A 20,433-nucleotide genomic window follows, 5' to 3' on the forward strand; every position below is an offset into this window, starting at 1 on the left:
TTTTGTATTTCACAAAACCCATGTGGGTGAAGACATAATAATGTATGCTTGTAAACTTAGCATTTACTACACATGTATAGACATACATATATAATATGTGTTTATGTATGTATATATGCATATCTATAGTTATATATACATATATTTATATATATGTATGTATATATGTTTGTATACATGCATGTATCTCTTCTTTTCCTCTCGTTCTCATCTTCCTTCCCCATCACCGTCTCTGTCTATTCTGATCCCTAATTATCCTCCTTGAGTTCTATCTCATCTCTCTCCCCCTCACACTTCTCTCTATCGATTCTCTCACCCATTTCTCCTTCGTGTTCTCTCTCTACCTCATGTCTCTCACCCTCTCCTCCTCCTACTCTCTCCCTCTCTCTCTCTCATTATCCCTCTCCCTCCCCCCTCTCTCTCTCTCTCTCTCTCTCTCTCTCTCTCTCTCTCTCTCTCTCTCTCCTTTTCCCAATCTCCCTCCCTCCCCCTCTCCTTCTCTCTCTCTCTCTCTCTCTCTCTCTCTCTCTCTCTCTCTCTCTCTCTCTCTCTCTCTCTCTCTCTCTCTCTCTCCTATACTCTCTCTCTCCCTCTCCCTCTCTTTATCCTATTCTCCCCATCTCTGCCCTCCGTCTCCCTCTCCCTCTCCCTCTCTCCCAATTTCTCCTCTATCTCTCCCCCTCTCCTTATCCTATTCTCTCTCTCTCTCTCTCTCTCTCTCTCTCTCTCTCTCATTCTCATTTTTCCAATCTCCCTCTCTCTCCCTCTCCTTTTTCCAATCTCCCTCTCCCCCTTTCCTTTTACCAATCTCCCTCCCTCCCCCTCTCCTTAATGTTGGCATTATACACTTAGATGAGAAGGGTGGATGTTGTCATTGATGGCAACAAGGTTCCATAAGATCAACTGGCCTTAGACTTCACCTATTGGCACTGGCAAATACAACTAGGCTTATTCACACTAGCCTCCAGTTTACACCAGCAGAAGATTATACTGGCATTCCAAGCCGACTTGACAATAAATATTGTTTATGCGAAATAAATTGTAATGTAAATTATAATTGTATGAACGACATGTTGTATTATAAAGACTCATATGTTTATGAGCTCTTGTAGGTCATTTAAAAGGAAGTAAGCAATAATATGAGATAAGATAGAGATATATATAGGATATGATAGCGAGTAGTTGTATATGTTTTTTGATGTTTTCATTTTGGAGCGAATAAGAAGTAGAGCAGAGCGAAGACTATTCTATATAAGTAGAATCATTTGGCAGCATACCAGCTAGGGTTTTTGGCAGAGGCAAAATAGGTATTAGACAAAGCACAACAATGAAATCATCCAATATTTTGATGCAAGTTGTAAGAGTTCATTTTTATGTTAGCATCAGTATGATGTTGTAGTCAGTGAGACTCCACTTTTGCTGTTGAGCAGTGAGCTCTAGGAAGTTGGCCTTTGGCCTTCCTGCATGTGCAGGCCCCTTATGTACTAGTAATATTTATTCATATGGCTAGTGAGTAAATATTGTGGGTCACAAATCCCATCGAGGTTTTTCTCTTATGGGGTTTCCTCGCCAAAATATTTGTGTTATGGTGTGCATTGATGTTGATTCCTTTATTTCTCTTTACTGCATTATTATTTTCTTACCGACATATTAATCTCGGTTACATAATTGTAAATAAGTTTAAATATTTCATTTATCGGTCAGACACTTATTCACCCCCCCCCTCTCAGTGTCTTTGGGATTAAGCAATTATCTAACAATTGGTACCGGAGCCTGGTCCTCTATTTGAAGAAGCCTAATAGATTGGGGAAGATTCGGAAACCGGTACCCATAGAAAATTTGAGACAATAGTTGGAAGTGGCTCTTGAAGATTTTGATGTAGAAAAATTAAAGAATATCAAACTGGAAGAACTCAGATCTGCCCAAGGATTCATCAAAGCACTTCAATAAAATCTCATAATGGCATACAATAAGAGAAAAGAATTGTGTGAGCAACTACAAAAACAAGATGATGAAGAAAAAGAAACTCTTAGAGATATTGTAGAGAAACTGAGACGAGAACAATAACATGAAGAATGAGATGCAAGATTTAGCCATGAGACTATCTAAGGATATTCAAGATAGAAAGAAGAATCAGGAAGATTTGGCCAGACAACTTAATGAAAGATCTGATGAATCTATAAGGCTTAGTCATGAAAATGATATGCTTAAAATAGAGTTGATTCAGATGCAACGTGACAAAGAGGAACTTATGAGACAAGTTAGCACTCTAGAAAGTGAGTTGGTCACTGCAAATGAACACAAAGACAAATTCAAAAAGAGCTCAGCCAAGCTTGATGATATGCTGAAAAATCAAAGACATGATGGAGATACAGTTGGACTTGTATTTGAACATGGAGAAAGTTCTGGAACTGCAAATAATCATGATCACAGCAAACTGGTAAGACAACCCAATGCTTACAAATTCAATGGTAAATGTTTTAATTGCAATAAACTTGGTCATAAAGAAAATCAATGTAGATATCTAGGAATAATCAGAATACAAACTCATTTACCGGTCAATGTTTTAAATGAAATAAATATGGTCATAAGTCAAATAATTGCAGAATAAATGTAAAATGCCATGCTTGTAGTAGATTTGGAGATCTATCTAATCAATGCAGAACTCAAATCGGGCAAGGTTATGGAAAAGCTATTCAAAGAAATAATGTAACTTGTTATACATGCAACAAAATTGGGCATATTGCAAGATTTTGTAGAAGCAAGAATGTACCGACAAACAATAGAGGATCTAATGACAAAGGCAAGGAAAATGTGAATGAAATCAAGCAAGAATTCTCTAAATAATGGGTCATGAAGACAGATCAGAGAAATAATGAATCTAGCTCTGCACCGACAAGAAATTCTTCATCTAATTAAGGAACAATCCTTAGGGGTAAGGCAACTAATTCAATATCATGCATTTTGCCCCTCAGATGATGGTAAGAAAGTCATAATCCTTCTTTACTGGCACATATGCTGAGTTACAATGGAAATTCACTAAACCGATGAAGCATTTAATGCGGTTGTTAGTTAACTTTTTGGCTATAAAGCATTGAAATTTCTCAGTTCAACTCACCAAGCATTCAAGTATTCGAAGATCACAGAAGTAGAGTACCGACATTCAAGAAGTGAAGCAACAAATATTTTCTAGGGCATCCAAGGTTTTCACTTGCATTCGACAGAAAAAGGTATTTATTTTGCGTCATGGCTTATTCATCTTCCGTTCTCGAATTCATAGTAAACCCTACTATTGTGGAGAATATCAAATGTCCTAGACCAGTTTTTAAGATAATTCCTAAGATAGCTAAGGTGGACGACTCTGTTGGAGTATTTTCAAAAATACTAAAGGGAGTAACATTCGTAGAAGACCCTAGGGCATACATTCACTGTAATATTGAAGATTTAGGGTCTGAGGAGATGAAATTATCTGATATATTCTAAGTAGAGTTCACGATGAATTATTATGGCTTGACTCCATCTTCAAAATCACCAGGGAAGCCATTAAAGTTGTTACGGGTTTACCCTCTACCGACACAAGGCTTGAGAAGAAGAAGAAAATTACAAACAAAGATGTTATGGATCTAACCGACGCTACATCTGATAACAAATCACTTAGGGTAAGTGACATAAATGATGACAATGTTAAATATGCTAGCATGGTTATTGGTTACAAGGTTGCACATACAAATAGGTTGAATTCTATTTCCAGTCTATGCATTCATAATGCTTATGAAATGGTAAAGAATAATGAAAAAATTGATCTTTGTGAATGGTTAAAATATGAATTGATAGATAACTTGGACAAAATCAAGGGTGATAAAAAGGGAACATTCAAATTTGGGAATTTAATTGTATGTTTGATGCTATAATTCTTGAAGGAGATTCTCGACATAGGCCACAGAGACTTTGCCTATGATATTTCTATTGGAAAATAGATTAAGGAGGCAATTTCCGGCATGGGTTTGGAAAGAAACAAGTAGGTATGGTGATACTTCAAAAACTTTCAAGAAAGAATGAAGAAAAGGGAAAGAATCCCTCAGAGTATTGTTGATAAGTATGACAAATTGATATGCTTTGTTATAAAGAGAGATGAAACATGGATGGAGGTTGTCACACCTATAACTATTTGGGTAACAGAAATGGGATATGAAGTCGACACCAACATTCTGGAAACTTATGCCAAGAGATTTCTAGATGCCCCACCAGAACCTACTAAGAAGTTCTTTGGCACTGCTGAAACCATAGAGAAAGATGCTTCTATTCAAAAGCAAATAAAGAAAAGGGATAGAAGATTGAAAGATGTTTCAAAATTTGTCGAAAATGTTACCAAGGGAATATTGAAACTTGAATAGTTGAGTGATGTTACTACAAGCATAAAAGAAAGAAAATCTGACCAGCAATTGGTAACACATGTTTCCCCTGTTGTTACCTCATCTGAGACTAATAGTGACAAAGTTGCAGAGTTTAAAAGGGTGTATAGGAAGAAGAGAAAATCTCCATCGGCACCCGCTCCTACTCCGTCACCTAAGAAGACAAAGACACTTAGGAAAAAAGAATAGGCTATGAAAGAGCCTAGCAGTCCAAAGAAGAAGATTGCACAGAAGGAAATGGCACCAAAGATATCCGATACACTTTCCCTGGCAGAGCTCGTTAACGAAATAACTCAGCATGGTAATCTCAACAATGTCAGTAAGTTTTATCATTCTTTTGATGATTCAGATAAGAACACTATTGAAGAAAGAATAATCTTGTATTTAGATATATTTAAGAAATTTCTTATTGAAGTCATTGATGTTCTCCCCAATGACTTATATCTATGACTTAAGGCAAAAAGAATGTCCATCATGGAATTGGACAAGAAATTGAAGGTTGAAGCACTGTTGGTTGTTCATCCAGCCAAGTCTAGACAAGAAATAGATGAATTGATAGCAGAGGCTAACAAAACTATTTTTGTAAGTGGTCACCGGTAAGTAAGCCTCATGGTCAGTAGGACAAAGGAAATTGCAAATGAGACAATAGACAAATGGGATATTTTCTTTGTGGAGAAAGAGAGAGAGAAGAAAAAGAAAGACAAAAAGATGATAAATCTTCTTTTAAGGTATACCAAAAAGGTGATAATGGGAAGAATAAAGTTGGCAGTGTCCCTGAATTAAAAATAAAGGATAACTTACCACCACTGGCTAGGGACACCCCACCGGTAGTAGTAGAGGGATAGGAAAAAGTGTAGAATCAGTCCGCAGAAAAGACATCAAAGGAAGAAAAAGAAACAGATGCAATTGACCCCGAGTCAAATGTTCTATTCACAATGAAGGTTGATACTGAGGACATCAACATTACAATGGATGATGCCTCTATTCCAGAAATTGGTAAGGACCAGCCCACTGACACTCCTATAAATACTGATATTGATAATATAAATGTTGATGATACAAATAAAGTTGTAGATAAAGAAATATTTGAGGAGAAGAAATCAGAATCCGTAAATATTGAGATCTCTAACTCACCGGTCAAGGCAGTTGACACTCAGCGGGATAAGAATGAGAATAAGGAAGAGGAAGTGATTAAGTTAGCTAAACAGAAAATAGAGGAAGGGACAAAGATATTAGGAGAAGAGAAGAAAGATAATGCAGAACCTAGCACCTCTCCCAATACTTCAATTTTGGATTTTAGACCAACATCTGTCACAAAAGTACTATTGGATTCTATAAAGAAACCTGTAGCGTCGTAAATTGTACGCACTTGCTAAAGTAGTACAATTTCACATCTAGTTTAGCACCCGCCTTGGCGCAGTTTGCATTTTGCATTGCATTTCCCCTTTAGCACTTAATTAATCAAATTAATTAGGTCTAATGTCCTATTTCATCATCCTCCACATCATAAAGGTGGGCCCTTTCATTAAAGTGTGCCCCTTTTCATTTTATTCCTCCAATACATCATCTAATCAAAAACCCTAATTAGGCCTTCTTTTGAACTTGGGGGCTTGATTTCGGGGGTCAAAACATCTCAAAATCACCTGTAACTTCGGGATTCTCTCTAAAATCATCATATCTGATGGCCCTAAAAATTTGGTGAAAAGTTGTCGGGACCATGGTGCCCGGAGTGCACACGGTCTCGGACATTTTTCCTGAAATTTTAGGAGCGCGATCCAATCATAAAATAAATCTTAACCCCAAGAAATTGGTGGGATATTCAATCTCTAGGTTGGCCAAAAGTTGGAATTAAGACCTAGGGTTTCATACATAAGAGCTCTCTTTCTTCATTGGAAAGGATCGGAATTTTGTTTTCAGGACCTTCTATGCAACGAAAGAGCAGATCTTTGAAGACTTTAGCAACACTCAACATCCGTCCATCAAGCATCCATCAATTTCATTCATTTAGGGCTTTGAAGGCATTGAAGAGCAATAAGGGATCACCAACTAAAGATTGGCTTGTATCCCCCCCCCTTGGGGTTGGGTATGATTTCATGTTGTTTTCATGTCTTTGCATAAGCTTTCTTACATCATTTGTATTCATGCTTTAGATCACTCTACATCTTGATTTGGAGCATTTACATTATCATTTACAAGCAATTAGGGTTTACTTTCTAGGTTGCTCTAGTTTGCTTACTTGCATTTTAGATCTTGCACACACACAAGGTTTGCACACACACTACTTTTACAATACAACTTGGCTATTCGTGGAGGTGAAAATCACCAAAGTGGGGATTTGACTAAGGCAAAACCCTATATAGCCACCCAAACATCTTTTCAGATATAAGTGCAGATTTCGGGATTCAGACGACGCTGCAAGTTGCAGATCCGAAAGAAGCAGACGGAGACTGAACCATACACCAAATTTCAGAGAAGAAGACCAGGACAGGGGCATGAGGCACCCTGGTCCTGCCAGGATAGGGGCGCTAGGCACCCTGGTCCCTGGGATAGGGGCGCTGGGCGCCCTGGTCCTCCTGACAGACAACAAGTTTTGGCAGTTCCGACAGTTTTCCAGGTTGCAAAGTGGCAGTTTCAGGTGTAGTTTCAGGAATAGAATCAGGACAGTGGTGCCCACGCCCCCGTCCCAAACATTTTCACTCAGATTTTGACTCTGGGTATGAATCTACATTCTTGTCTTGTCCTTATGTTTGTAGCTTTCCATTGTTTAAGTTCAATTCTGCAATCTTGTTATTAGTTCATACTTGCATTTTGGGGTTATGAATTGAACTTGCATAATCTTACCTTTCAATTACAACAAAGGAATAGAAACCCTAATAGGTAGCTCGTGGATCTCTCTTTTACCAAAAAGAAGTAGCCAATTGTGCGATACCTCTAGGCTCTTTCGTATTCCGTAATGTGTGTCAAAAGGTAGGATTAGGACATGTTAGCCTAGTCTCGCTTTTTCCCCCACACATTTTGGTGAACCCGACGTGAAACGAATTATTTCTTTCTCTCGCATTGCATTTGTTAGATCTAAATATAGATTTAGTGTGTTCCATTTAAGTTTCATTTTCAAAAAAAAAAAAAGAGAAAAAAAAAGAGTGTGTTTCTTTGTTTCTTTGCGTTGTGTGTCTCAGTTTTATGCAACTTTTATTTCAAAATGTTGGATTTTTATTTGCAAGATGTTCATATTTATGATGATGTATGCAATTATACCGATTATGAGTATATCCAAGATGAATTAGATGAAGCTTTAGATGAGTTTTTGAATCCTAAAGAGGCCAAACCTTCATTTTACCAAAAATTCATAAACCTTGTTACTATGCCATTTTGTTGTGATGAGAAAGATAAGTTGAATGATTCCTCTCAAGGGTACATTCCTATCAACTCTTCCACTGAATCTAGTAACATGGTTGTTTTCAATAATCCCCTCTATGAGGAGATGTCTCCTTTTGAATCAAAAGATAAACCTTTTAATAGATATGATCATGCTTTGTTGGATGATGCTCTTGATGACTTTGTGGCTTTATCGAAATCTCTAAACAAGAACAAGACTTCTAAATTAGTTAACATGATAAACCTGAATGAGCATAATAAGCCTCTCTTTGAAGTCCAAGGTGCTTGTCCTTCTACCACCTTTCAAGTTCCTAAATCACCTCTCCTTACTATCCAAGGGGGGTATGATTCCTTTCTTACTCCAGATAAACCTATCATCACTGTGCAAGGAAGAAAACCTATAAGTCCTTATAGTTATGCCATGCAATTAACTAGAGAGAGTTATCATGCGGTTGCCCATACTTATCATACTAGAAATAATAGGCAGCCTAATCCTCCTCCGATTACTCCAGTTTCTCTTCCTAATCCTCAACCAATTCTTCCGCAAGCTCCACGTATTTCACAAGTTCTTAGTAAGGAATATGATCTCATAGAACAACTTAAAGCTACCCCTGCTAAGATATCCCTTTGGGATTTGATTCAAACTTCTTCTGCTCATCACAGAATGTTACAAGATGCTTTGAAAGATTTGAATGTTCCTCCATCGAATACATCTAGTAATATAGTGTCTTTGGTTAACTCTGTGATGAATCCTAAAGCTCATATTGTGTTTACTCAAGATGAGTTGCCCACTAGTGAAATTCAACATCAATATGATCCCTTGATGATTGTGGTTATCATAAATGATACTGCTATAAGATGAACACTAGTAGATAATGGCTCTAGTCTTAATGTGTGTAGCATTAATCTCTTGCATAAGATGAATGTGGATACATCCCTAATTGAGCCTGACTCTTTTCCTATTCGAGGCTTTGATAATGTGGCTAAAACTTCATTAGGTACTATCACCTTACCCAGCACAGTGGGGCCTGTTACTTTGCCTACTCCTATCCATGTTATGTCGGGAAATCTAACATACAACTTGCTATTAGGGAGACCTTGGATTCATAGTATGCAAGCGGTCCCCTCTACATTGCATAGACAAGTTAAATTTATTTATAATAATAAGACATATACCTTGATAGGTGATACTAATTTCCAAGCTTGTTTACAAACATCTACTTCCAAAAGGGGTTCTTCTAAGCCTTCCTCATCTAGTGATGACTCTTTAAACAAGATACCTATCGATGAATCCTCGCTCTCTGATGATCAAAATTCTTTGGATGATTCTGGAGCTCCTGAAGAAGATTCTTCTCGACTTGAATCTACACATAAGAAGGATTTTGATCCTGAGAAGGTTCTCGCAGAAGATGATTGGGGATCTCTTGATTTTAATGCCACCTTTGTAGGTGAATATAAGGTTGCTTCTAGAGAGCTTAAAGCTGAAAAGAAGGAAGAAGCTAAAAATCAATCAACATTACCTGAGCCTATGAGCAATAACTTCATGGCAGCTTCTCAAATTTCTTCTCCTCACACTTCCAATTCTGAAGGGTTTGATTCTTTGTCTTATGAAAAACCACCTTCTCTTTCTGAAATGGCTAATCGTTATGGTCGTGGTTTTCGTATTGTAGCTAAGCATGGGTATAATGGAAATGGCTGTGGCGCTCACGAACAAGGAATAAAGGTTCCTCTAGAGAATAATCTTTATGATTATGCCTTTGGACTTGGTTATAATCCCTGCAAGCGCACTAAAGCTTCTAGAAGACCATGTATTAGTGTTAATGTTATTTCTACATCTCTACCAATGAGACACCCTGAGTATATTGATCCTTCGTATGCCTATGCTTTGGATGTTTTTCCTACCAATGATGCTTTAGCTGAGTTTTTAGGAGCATATGATACTCTTCCTCGTTATCATCACAATAGGGGATTCCCTTATTGTTTGAACACTGAAGCCTATTTTGGAAAAGAGACTGATAACGATGAGATTGTGAAAGAATTTCCTAAGTTAAAGGATACTCCTCAACAAAGTAATCTTCTTATAAGCGACACCATTGATGTTTAGATGGATTCTGGCAACAAAGAAAAAGTTATTAAAATTGGAAAATGTCTGGACAAAGAGGAACAAAAACAATATGAAGATTTATTGCGTGAATTCCCTGAGATCTTTGCTTGGACATATTCTGACATGCCTGGTATAGATCCTAAGATTGTCACTCATAATATTGTCTTAGTTCCTAATGCTAAGCCTGTGAAACAAAAGATTTGAAAAATGAATCCTAAGGTGGCTTTGCTTGTTAAGGCTGAGATTGAAAAATTATTGGAGGCTGGATTTATCCACCCTATTGATTATTCCCCATGGATTTCAAATATTGTCGCTGTGGCTAAATCAGATAATAAAATAAGAATGTGTACTGACTTTCAAGATTTAAATAAAGCTTCTTTGAAAGATGATTTTCCCCTCCCAAACATTGACATGATAGTTGATTCTACAGCATGACATGCTTTGTTATCCTTCATGGATGGTTTTTCAGGATACAATCAAATTTTCATTAATCCTCAAGATCAATTCAAAACTGCTTTCACCACTCCTTGGGGTACATTTTGTTGGGTAATGATGCCTTTCGGACTTAAAAATGCTGGCGCAACTTATCAACGAGCGATGACCCTTATCTTTCACGATTACATGCATAAGATTTTAGAAGATTATGTTGATGATGTTTTAGCCAAATCCATTCTCCGCATAGATCATATTAAGATCCTTCATCAAATCTTTGAAAGGATTCGTAAATATCACATGCACTTGAATCCCCGAAAATGTGTTTTTGGTGTGGATAGTGGAAAACTATTAGGATTCATAGTTTCGCATCGTGGGATTGAGGTGGATACTAAGAAAATAGATGCTATTGTCAACATGCCACCTCCTAGAAATGTGTCTCAACTCAAAAGCTTACAAGGAAAGATTCAAGCTATTCGTAGGTTTGTATCTCAACTTGTGGATCGTACTTTTCCTTTTACTCAAATTCTCAAAAAGAATATCACTTTTCAATGGAATGAAGATTGTCAGCAAACATTTGAAGATTTAAAAGTGTATTTGGCTAATCCTCCTATCCTTCAACCTGCCGAACCTTCTAAACCCTTTCTTCTTTATACAGTTGCTTCCTCTCATGCTCTCGCATCATTATTGGCACAACATGATAAAGAGGGTAAGGAGTGTCCGGTTTATTATATAAGTCGTACCTTACTCGATTATGAGACCCGATATTCTGCGATAGAAAGACAATGCTTGGCCTTGGTGTTTGTGACTCAGAAATTGAGACATTATCTTTTAAATTCAGAAGTCCACATCGTGGTAAAGTTTGATCTGTTGAAGCATCTTTTCTCTAAAACTGATTTATCAGGATGCCTAGCTAAGTGGGTTATGATGTTAACTGAATTTGACCTTAAATTTGTTTCACAAAGAGAAATTAAAGGGCAAGCGTTGACCGATCACCTAGTTGAGGCCCCTTCACCTTTCTCCTTCCCTAACCCTGAGTCTTTTCCTGACGACTTCATTCTTTGTACAGAGAAAGATGAAACTTGGGAGTTATACTTTGATGGCTCTAAGTGTCGTACAGGATCGGGGGCAGGTGTTGTTCTGATTTCTCCTACAAGGAAGTCCATTCCCTTATCTTATCATCTCAATTTCCTATGTACCAATAACATTGCTGAGTATGAGGCTCTTATAGCAGGAATAAAGGCAACCTTAGCTTTGAATATAAAACACATACATATTTTTGGAGATTCTCAACTGATTATAAGACAAGTAACAGGACTGTATCAAGCGAAACAAGACAAATTATCACAATATAAAGACCTTGCTATCTCTTTGTTACAAAAATTTGATTCTTACACCATGGAACCTGTTCCTCGAAAAGCTAATCGACATGCGGACGCAATGGCATGTGTGGCTTCTCTGGTATCTTTAGAGGACCCTGTGGTTGATCTTAAATTTGTTATTCACAACCTTATTTCTCCAACTATTGTAGATGATTCTAGCTTGGTGACATGTTGTGACTTTATAGACTCAGATGAATGGTATTCGCATATCGTAAGATACTTGACCGATGGTACCTTTCCTGATTCCGCCAATAGGAACACTAGGGCTAGAATTCGCAAGCTATCCGCTAGATATATCATTCTTTCTAATGTTCTTTACCAAAGGGGTTATAACAGTCTTCTCCTTCATTGTCTTAACAAATCAGAAATCCCTATTGCTCTTGAAGAGGTGCATTCAGGTGCCTATGGGGGGCATTTTGGAGGCAAATCCTTGGTTCAAAGGTTGCTTCGTATGGGATATTATTGGCAAACTATGCAGCAGGATTCTTTTTCATTTGTTAAGAAATGTCATCAATGTCAACAACACAATAATTTGATTCATGCTCCTGCCCAAGAACTTCGTTCTCATGTAGCTTCTTGGCCTTTCTCTGCATGGGGGTTGGATCTTATCAGTAAAATATCTCCTCCTTCATCTCAAGGACATACCTTCATTATAACCGCAATAGATTACTTTACAAAGTGGGTAGAAGCTGTTCCCCTTCGCTCTACTACTGCTGAAGTGATTTGTCGATTTCTTGTAGAAAACATTATTTCTCGATTTGGGATACCTTCCACTATAATCTTTGATAATGGGACATCATTTAAGAATAAGGACGTGAAGAAATTCCTCGAGAAATATCATATCAAACATCGATTTTCTACACCATACTATCCTCAATCAAATGGTCAAGCCGAATCATCCAATAAGATAATTGAACAAATTCTTCGCAAAACTGTGAATAAGCATGGTAAGGATTGGAGTACTCAGCTAATCTATGTTCTTTGGGCCTACCGAACGAGTGTACGAATTGCTACCGGAACTACCCCTTATAATCTTGTTTATAGTGTTGATGCTATTATGCCTTTAGAATTAGAGATTCCATCACTTAGAGTTTCTCTCAAAGGTATAGTAGATGATGACACTTATAGAGAACAAAGACTTCAACAGCTTGAGATGCTTGATGAACAGCGTATAAATGCTCTTGAGCATATTCAAGCGTATCACAAAACTCTACAATGAAGCTATAATGATAAGGTTATTCAACGTTCCTTCTCAGTGGGTGACTTAGTTCTCTATGAGAATCAGTGCACTGTGAATGCCTTACCTGAAGAAAAGGGAAAATTTAGTCCTAATTGGCTTCGACCGTATATCGTTATTGAAGATTATGGATCAGGTGCTTATAAAATAGTGAGTGTAGACGGTACGTCTATAAATGCTATGCACTTGCGTAGATACTATGCTTAATTCCTCATTCCTTATCATTCATCTATTTCCTTTCTCACTTCTTCAAAATTGGATAATATGTTAGCATATCTTTGTTAGAGCAAATAGAATTAAATGATGTTTTGTTTAATCTATATTGCTTCGTTCTTGACAAGCGTGTTTCTTTACTTTATGGTTTGTCTTGAATTCATTTATGTAAATTGCAAAAGATTTACATTTTTCATTATGTTGGCATATTATACAATGTCTTTATGTGTTAAGTTGAATCGTGTCATGTTGTGTTTAAATTCAAATTAAATCACATTAGTTATATGATTCTTAGGCTTAACACATATTTTCTTCCCTATCATCAATGTAGTACTTGATCAAATATTTTAATTAAGTCACACATGTATCAATTTAATCATGGAGCACTAAGAAATCAATCACATGGAAATTAAATTCAGAACATACATATACATCTACCAAATGTATTTACTTTAATCAAAATACACATTGTTTTAGGCATTAAAGATAACACGTTTGAGACAAAGAAGCATGTATATATATATGTGGATCAATATACAAAGGTAGGTCACTATACATCCAAAATGTGACCTACCCTACATCATAAGATCATCTCCTATCCCTAGGGCTAGTGGCTGGAGAGTGACGACTAGATGCTCCCTCCTGATCCAGCCGTGCAGGTGGACCCATAGGGGTATACCGTGATATAGATCGTGAGTGACTCCGAGAGGAACTCCTACGATCCCTATCCATAAGGATCACACGATACGAGGTAGCCTCAGCCTGAGCTGCTGCTAGATCACGTTGTGCCCGTTGGAGGTCCTCTGATAGAGCTCGCTCTCTCTCCCTCCATATCTCTACCTGTACTCAAAATGGGGAAAACAAATCATCATGCCGACCCGCGTTCCCTTGAGGTCTATAAGCAACCTATGAGGAACTAGGGATCTGCGCCGTCATAGAAATATCTGTCACTGCCTGCTGGATCAGGGAACGCCACTCTTGCACACTAGCTATAGCAGTAGAACAAATTTTGTATTAGTTCTATTTTATATCATCAAAACATTAATCAATCAATATAAACCTACTATACCTGGATCTCCCTCATGCTAGTAGGGATCGTGATATGGTAGCATTTGTGACTGGGAACTACTAGGCTCCCCACACTCGAATGATCTGTGCGCGATGGGTACAGGTCTCCGTATCGCCTCGTGTTCCCCCTTTTGGGGAATAACGGGAGGATCTAAGGCTATGGTATCATCTCCTGAATGATGGGGAGCTGCATCTGACTCCTCCTCATCATCTCTATCCTCCTCCTCCTCGTCATCCTCATCCTCATCCACATCCTCATTCTCCTCATCATCATCTCTATCTATGTCATCTTCCTCTCCTTCCTCCTCCTCGGCACTAGGCTGATCTCCTATGGGTGGATCAGGCCCTCCTGCCTCCTCTGGCTCCTCCGATCTGGATCCCTGATCCTCATCTCGGTCTCCATGTCTCCATGGACCTGGATGGCCTGTCGGGTGATCTGGTGGAAAGATAGGCCCCAGGTATGTCCTCACAAACCATGAGAGATACCTGCGCTGTGCTCTGGGGTCTGCTGCATAATCAGTGACCACATCCTGGTCGGACCCCTCTATATCTGTGATCTCGATATCATCTATCGTAGGTCTCGCTACTGCTCTGGGTCTGTGAAGGACTCGTGAGTGTCGAGTGTAGATGGGTACATCGGCTGGAACACACTGCTCTAGCCCAAACTACCTCCGTACTCGATCAAAGTAGAATGGGACTATGATATGTGGATATCGCCCTCTCAGTAGGCGGTTCCTCTGTAAGCATGCTAACTATCTCTCCATCCCATCCCATCTGTGCATCCGCAGATATGGTCTCCATACAGTCACCTCAGCTGTCAATCTGTCAAATGTCACTCTCCAATACAGTAGATCTCCAAATCTCCACTCGCTAGTAAGTGGATAAGCAAATACCCTAGTTCACTTGCTAGCCGCACTCATCGGATAGCCGACAGGCCTGGTGCATGTAAAGTGCTCAAATATCCACACCTGCAGAAGTGTGCATGTCATCAAGCTGCAACCCTATCCAAAAACATACTCCTCGAGGTCATGATAGAGATGTGCAAGCATACTCTGACCCCAGGCGTATACTCTCCTATGTCTCTCCATAGCCCTGATGTACCATGTGAGACCCCCATGCATGTGTGTACCTCGCCCATTAGGGCAGACAGCTAGTGCGATGATGGCTATCATAAGACATCTCACGAGGGGCACCTCTCCTGTAGGATGTAAGAGCCAGCTGACCATGATGCGACCTCTCATCTCACTCGGCATGACTCTCCCTATGCAGTATACCTGCTCCCTCTGATGATCCTCTGCTGATCGATCGATAAGCGAAGAATGCGGCACACATCCTCAAGTGTCACCGTCATCTCCCCTACTGGAAGCTGGAATGTGCATGTGTCAAGATCCCATCGCTCCATGAGTGCCATCAGCATCACAGGATGAAATCGAATGGTCGGTATAAGAATCATAGACCGCAAACCTACTATAGACAATGTATCTCTCTCTGCCTGAGTCAGCCGGGGAATCTGATCTTGCAAACTACGAAGAATCTGCCCTGCTGTGTGCTCTCTCATGTATGGGAGACCCTGCAATACAAAAACATCAGTGTAATCAGTAATCAATCATCAAAATCATTTATGCCAAATACGCAAACTGACGAACATCAAAGGTTGACCCCTGCCAAGTCCTGATTGGGACCATGGCGCCCTGAGGGGACCATGGCGCCCCACAGGGACCATGGCGCCCTGAAAGGACCATGGCGCCTTGAAGGGACCATGGTGCCCCACAAGGACCAGGGCACCCTGAAAGGACCATGGTGCCCTGGTGGGACCATGGCACCCTGGGTGGGACCCAGGGTCAGATTCCAGGGCCCGCATTCGATCACAGAAAATCAGAGTCAACAGAAATGCAAAAAGTCAAAGTTCAGTCAACTCACCTCGTCTAGTGGCTTGTCGTCGATCATGGCCTGTCGCATGATCTCAATCCTCGCGGGATGCTCCAGTCATTGTGAAGGCATGATGATGGCTATGTGGGCTCCACTACAATGAACAATACTTAGAATCAACAAAGTGACAAATGTAATAGTCACTTTCAAGGTATATACTTTCATTCCTTTACCTTTACTTTCAAAACCCTAATTTTCCCTAAATCACTCATTTCATCATAACTTGAGTTTGGGAGATGCGATTTTCAAACTGTTTGTTGCGTAGGAATCATATTTTCGTTCCCTTACTCCCTTGATGTTCCAAAATGTGCTCTGATGAAGCCTTTGTAGTGAACATCTCTCATCAATAATCGTTCACACAATTTGTTGTAAGTAAACATGCTACCCTGTTTCACCTCCCTAATAAGCAAGCCAAAACAGGGGGGGCATATAGCTACTCACAAATTTCATCACTTTCCTTAGTAAGCATTAGGTGATTTTGTGATCTAACGTGTGTTTTGTAGGGTGCGGTTCCTAACTGTGTACTGCAGATACCGCTGTGGGCTTCGTTCGACGAACTTATGGATATATCCTTTTTCAAATAATGTTTACTTTCCTATACTTTAGCTTGCATATGCATGTAGTACTCATATGACCGCTAAAGTGGGGGCTAAATGTAGCATCGTAAATTGTATGCACTTGCTAAAGCAGTACAATTTCACACCTAGCTTAGCACCCGCCTTGGTGCAGTTTGCATTTTGCATTGCATTTCCCCTTTAGCACTTAATTAATCAAATTAATTAGGTCTAATGTCCTATTTCATCATCCTCCACATCATAAAGGTGGGCCCTTTCATTAAAGTGTGCCCCTTTTCATTTTATTCCTCCAATACATCATCTAATCAAAAACCCTAATTAGGCCTTCTTTTGAACTTGGGGGCTTGATTTCGGGGGTCAAAACATCTTGAAATCATCATATCTGATGGCCTTGAAAATTTGGTGAAAAGTTGCTGGGACTATGGTGCCCGGAGTGCACACGGTCCTGGACATTTTTCCCAAAATTTTAGGAGCGCGATCCAATCATAAAATAAAGCTTAACCCCAAGAAATTGGTGGGATACTCAATCTCTAGGTCGGCCAAAAGTTGGAATTAAGACCTAGGGTTTCATACATAAGAGCTCTCTTTCTTCATTGGAAAGGATCAGAATTTTGTTTTCAGGACCTTCTATGCCATGAAAGAGCAGATCTTTGAAGACTTCAACAACACTCAACATCCATCCATCAAGCATCCATCAATTTCATTCATTTAGGGCTTTGAAGGCATTGAAGAGCAATAAGGGATCACCGACTGAAGATTGGCTTGTATCCCCCCCCCTTAGGGTTGGGTATGATTTCATGTTGTTTTCATGTCTTTGCATAAGCTTTCTTACATCATTTGTATTCATGCTTTAGATCACTCTACATCTTGATTTGGAGCATTTACATTGTCATTTACAAGCAATTAGGGTTTACTTTCTAGGTTGCTCTAGTTTGCTTAATTGCATTTTAGATCTTGCACACACACAAGGTCTACACACACACTACTTTTACAATACAACTTGGCTATTCATGGAGGTGGAAATCACCAAAGTGGGGATTTGACTAAGGCAAAACCTTATATAGCCGCCCAAACACCTTTTCAGATATAAGTGCAGATTTCGGGATTCAGATGACGCCGCAAGTTGCAGATCCAAAAGAAGCAGACAGAGACTAAACCATACACCAAGTTTTAGAGCAAAAGACTAGGATAGGGGCATGGGGCACCCTGGTCCTACTAGGATAGGGGCGCTAGGTGCCCTGGTCCCTGGGATAGGGGCGCTGGGCGCCCTGGTCCTCCTGACAGACAGTAAGTTTTGGCAGTTCCGACAGTTTTCCAGGTTGCAAAGTGGCAGTTTCAGGTGCAGTTTCAGGAACAAAATCAGGACAGTGTCGCCCGCGCCCCCATCCCGAACATTTTCACTCAGATTTTGACTCCAGGTACACATCTGCATTCTTGTCTTGTCCTTATGTTTGCAGCTTTCCATTGTTTAAGTTCAATTCTGCAATCTTGTTATTAGTTCATACTTGCATTTTGGGGTTAGGAATTGAACTTGCATAATCTTACCTTTCAATTACAACAAAGGAATAGAAACCCTAATAGGTAGCCCGTGGCTCTCTCTTTCACCAAAAAGAAGTAGCCAATTGTGCGATACCTCTAGGCTCTTTTGTATTCCGTAATGTGTGTCAAAAGGTAGGATTAGGACATGTTAGCCTAGTCTTGCTTTTTCCCCCACACAAAACCAACGGAGTGTAATTCCTTAGCATTTAAGACTATCAATGGTTCTCTACCAATTTTGCAAATGATTGCACTAGAGTGCAAGGTATATCATATTATTGGCTCGATAGGTAAATTAGACACATTTTTTCAAATTCGTTTCTGCTAACATTCAATCATTAGACAAAATAAATGAGAAGACTATTCAAGAAAAGGTTGATAAAGAAAAGGAGGTATTCTTTAGAAAAACAATAAAGAAATGTACACAATAGATTGATACACTGCTACCATCATTGAACTCTACCATTTTGGAGTATAAGGAATTATACCGGGAAGCTTGTAAACCACATCAACTAATAAAAGATATTGATGATCAGATCAGAAAAACTCAAAAGGAAATTGATGATATTGTGGATAATATAATTGGTTCTTCTGAACTAACATCAGTCATAGAACATGAGATGGCTACACATGAGGAGAAGACTGAAAAATGAAAGCAAGAGAGTTGAAGAAAAAGCTTGGTCTAAGATTGGACAATCTAATCACTCACTAGAATGCTCTATCAAAGGCTACAATTCAAGGAGATAGAACACCAAAATAGAAAATGCACTATCTTACCGGAATGATCAGGCAAACAAAAATAATAATTACCGAAAGTACAAAGTTCGTGCAGGGTCTGAACTTAATTCTTGTAGATATTTTTCAAATTGTACACAATAGACTTTGGGGATCTATGTAAAATTTTTGAAAACTTTTTACATCCTCTATCATTGATGTCAAAGGGGGAGTGCATAGTGAGAAAACTTTACTGAGCAAGGCATGGAGAAAAGTGTACAGAAGAAGATGAAAAAATCATTTTCTCAGGGGGAGCACTCACAGTTTTGGATTCACAGTTTTTAATTTTTCTCACGTGTGTTGCCATCAATGCCAAAGGGGGAGATTGTTGGCATTATACACTCAGATGAGAAGGGTGGATGTTGTCATTGATGGCAACAAGGTTCCATAGGATCGACTGGCCATAGACTTCACCTACCAACATCGGAAGATACAACAAGGCTTATTCACACCGACATCCAGTTTACACCGGCAGAAGATTATACCGACGTTCCAGGCCGACTTGACAATAAATATTTTTTATGCGAAATAAATTATAATGTAAATTATAATTGTATGGCCAACATGTTGTATTGTAAAGAATCTTATATTTATGAGCTCTTGTAGGTCATTTAAAAGGAAGTAAGTGATAATATGAGATAAGATAGAGATATATATAGTATATCATTTTGGAGTGAATAAGAAGCAGAGCAGAGTGAAGACTATTCTATATAAGCAGAATCATTTGGCAGCATACCAACTAGGGTTTTTGGTAGAGGCAAAACCGGTATCAGACAAAGAACAACAACGAACTCATCCAACATTTTGATGCAAGTTGTAAGAGTTCATTTTTATGTTTACATCAGTATGATGTTGTAGTCAGTGAGAATCCAATTTTGTTGTTGAGTAGTGAGCTCTAGGTAGTTGGCCTTCCTACGTGTGTAGGCCCCTTATGTACTAGTAATATTTATTCATATGGCCAGTGAATAAATATTGTGGGTCACAAATCCCACTGAGGTTATTCCCTTACTGGGTTTCCTCGCCAAAATATTTTTGTTATGGTGTGCATTGATGTTGATTCCTTTATTTCTCTTTCCTGCATTATTGTTTTCTTACCAACATATTAATATCAGTTACGGAATTATAAATAAGTTTAAATCTTTTATTTATCGGTTAGACACTGATTCACCCCCCCTCTCAGTGTCTTTGGGATTAATCATTTATCTAACACTTAACCGCTTCTCTCTTTGTCTCTAACTCTCTCTCCATCCCACTCTCCTTATCCTATTCTATTCCTTTCTTCCTATCTCCTATTCTCTCTCTTACCCCCTCTCCGCTACTCTCTCTCTCTCTCTCTCCCTCTCTCTCTCCCCCTCTCCATTTCCCAATCTCTCTCTCTCTCTCTCTCTCTCTCTCT

The sequence above is a fragment of the Cryptomeria japonica genome, chromosome 4 (assembly GCF_030272615.1).
Source record: "Cryptomeria japonica chromosome 4, Sugi_1.0, whole genome shotgun sequence".
Lineage (NCBI taxonomy): Eukaryota > Viridiplantae > Streptophyta > Pinopsida > Cupressales > Cupressaceae > Cryptomeria > Cryptomeria japonica.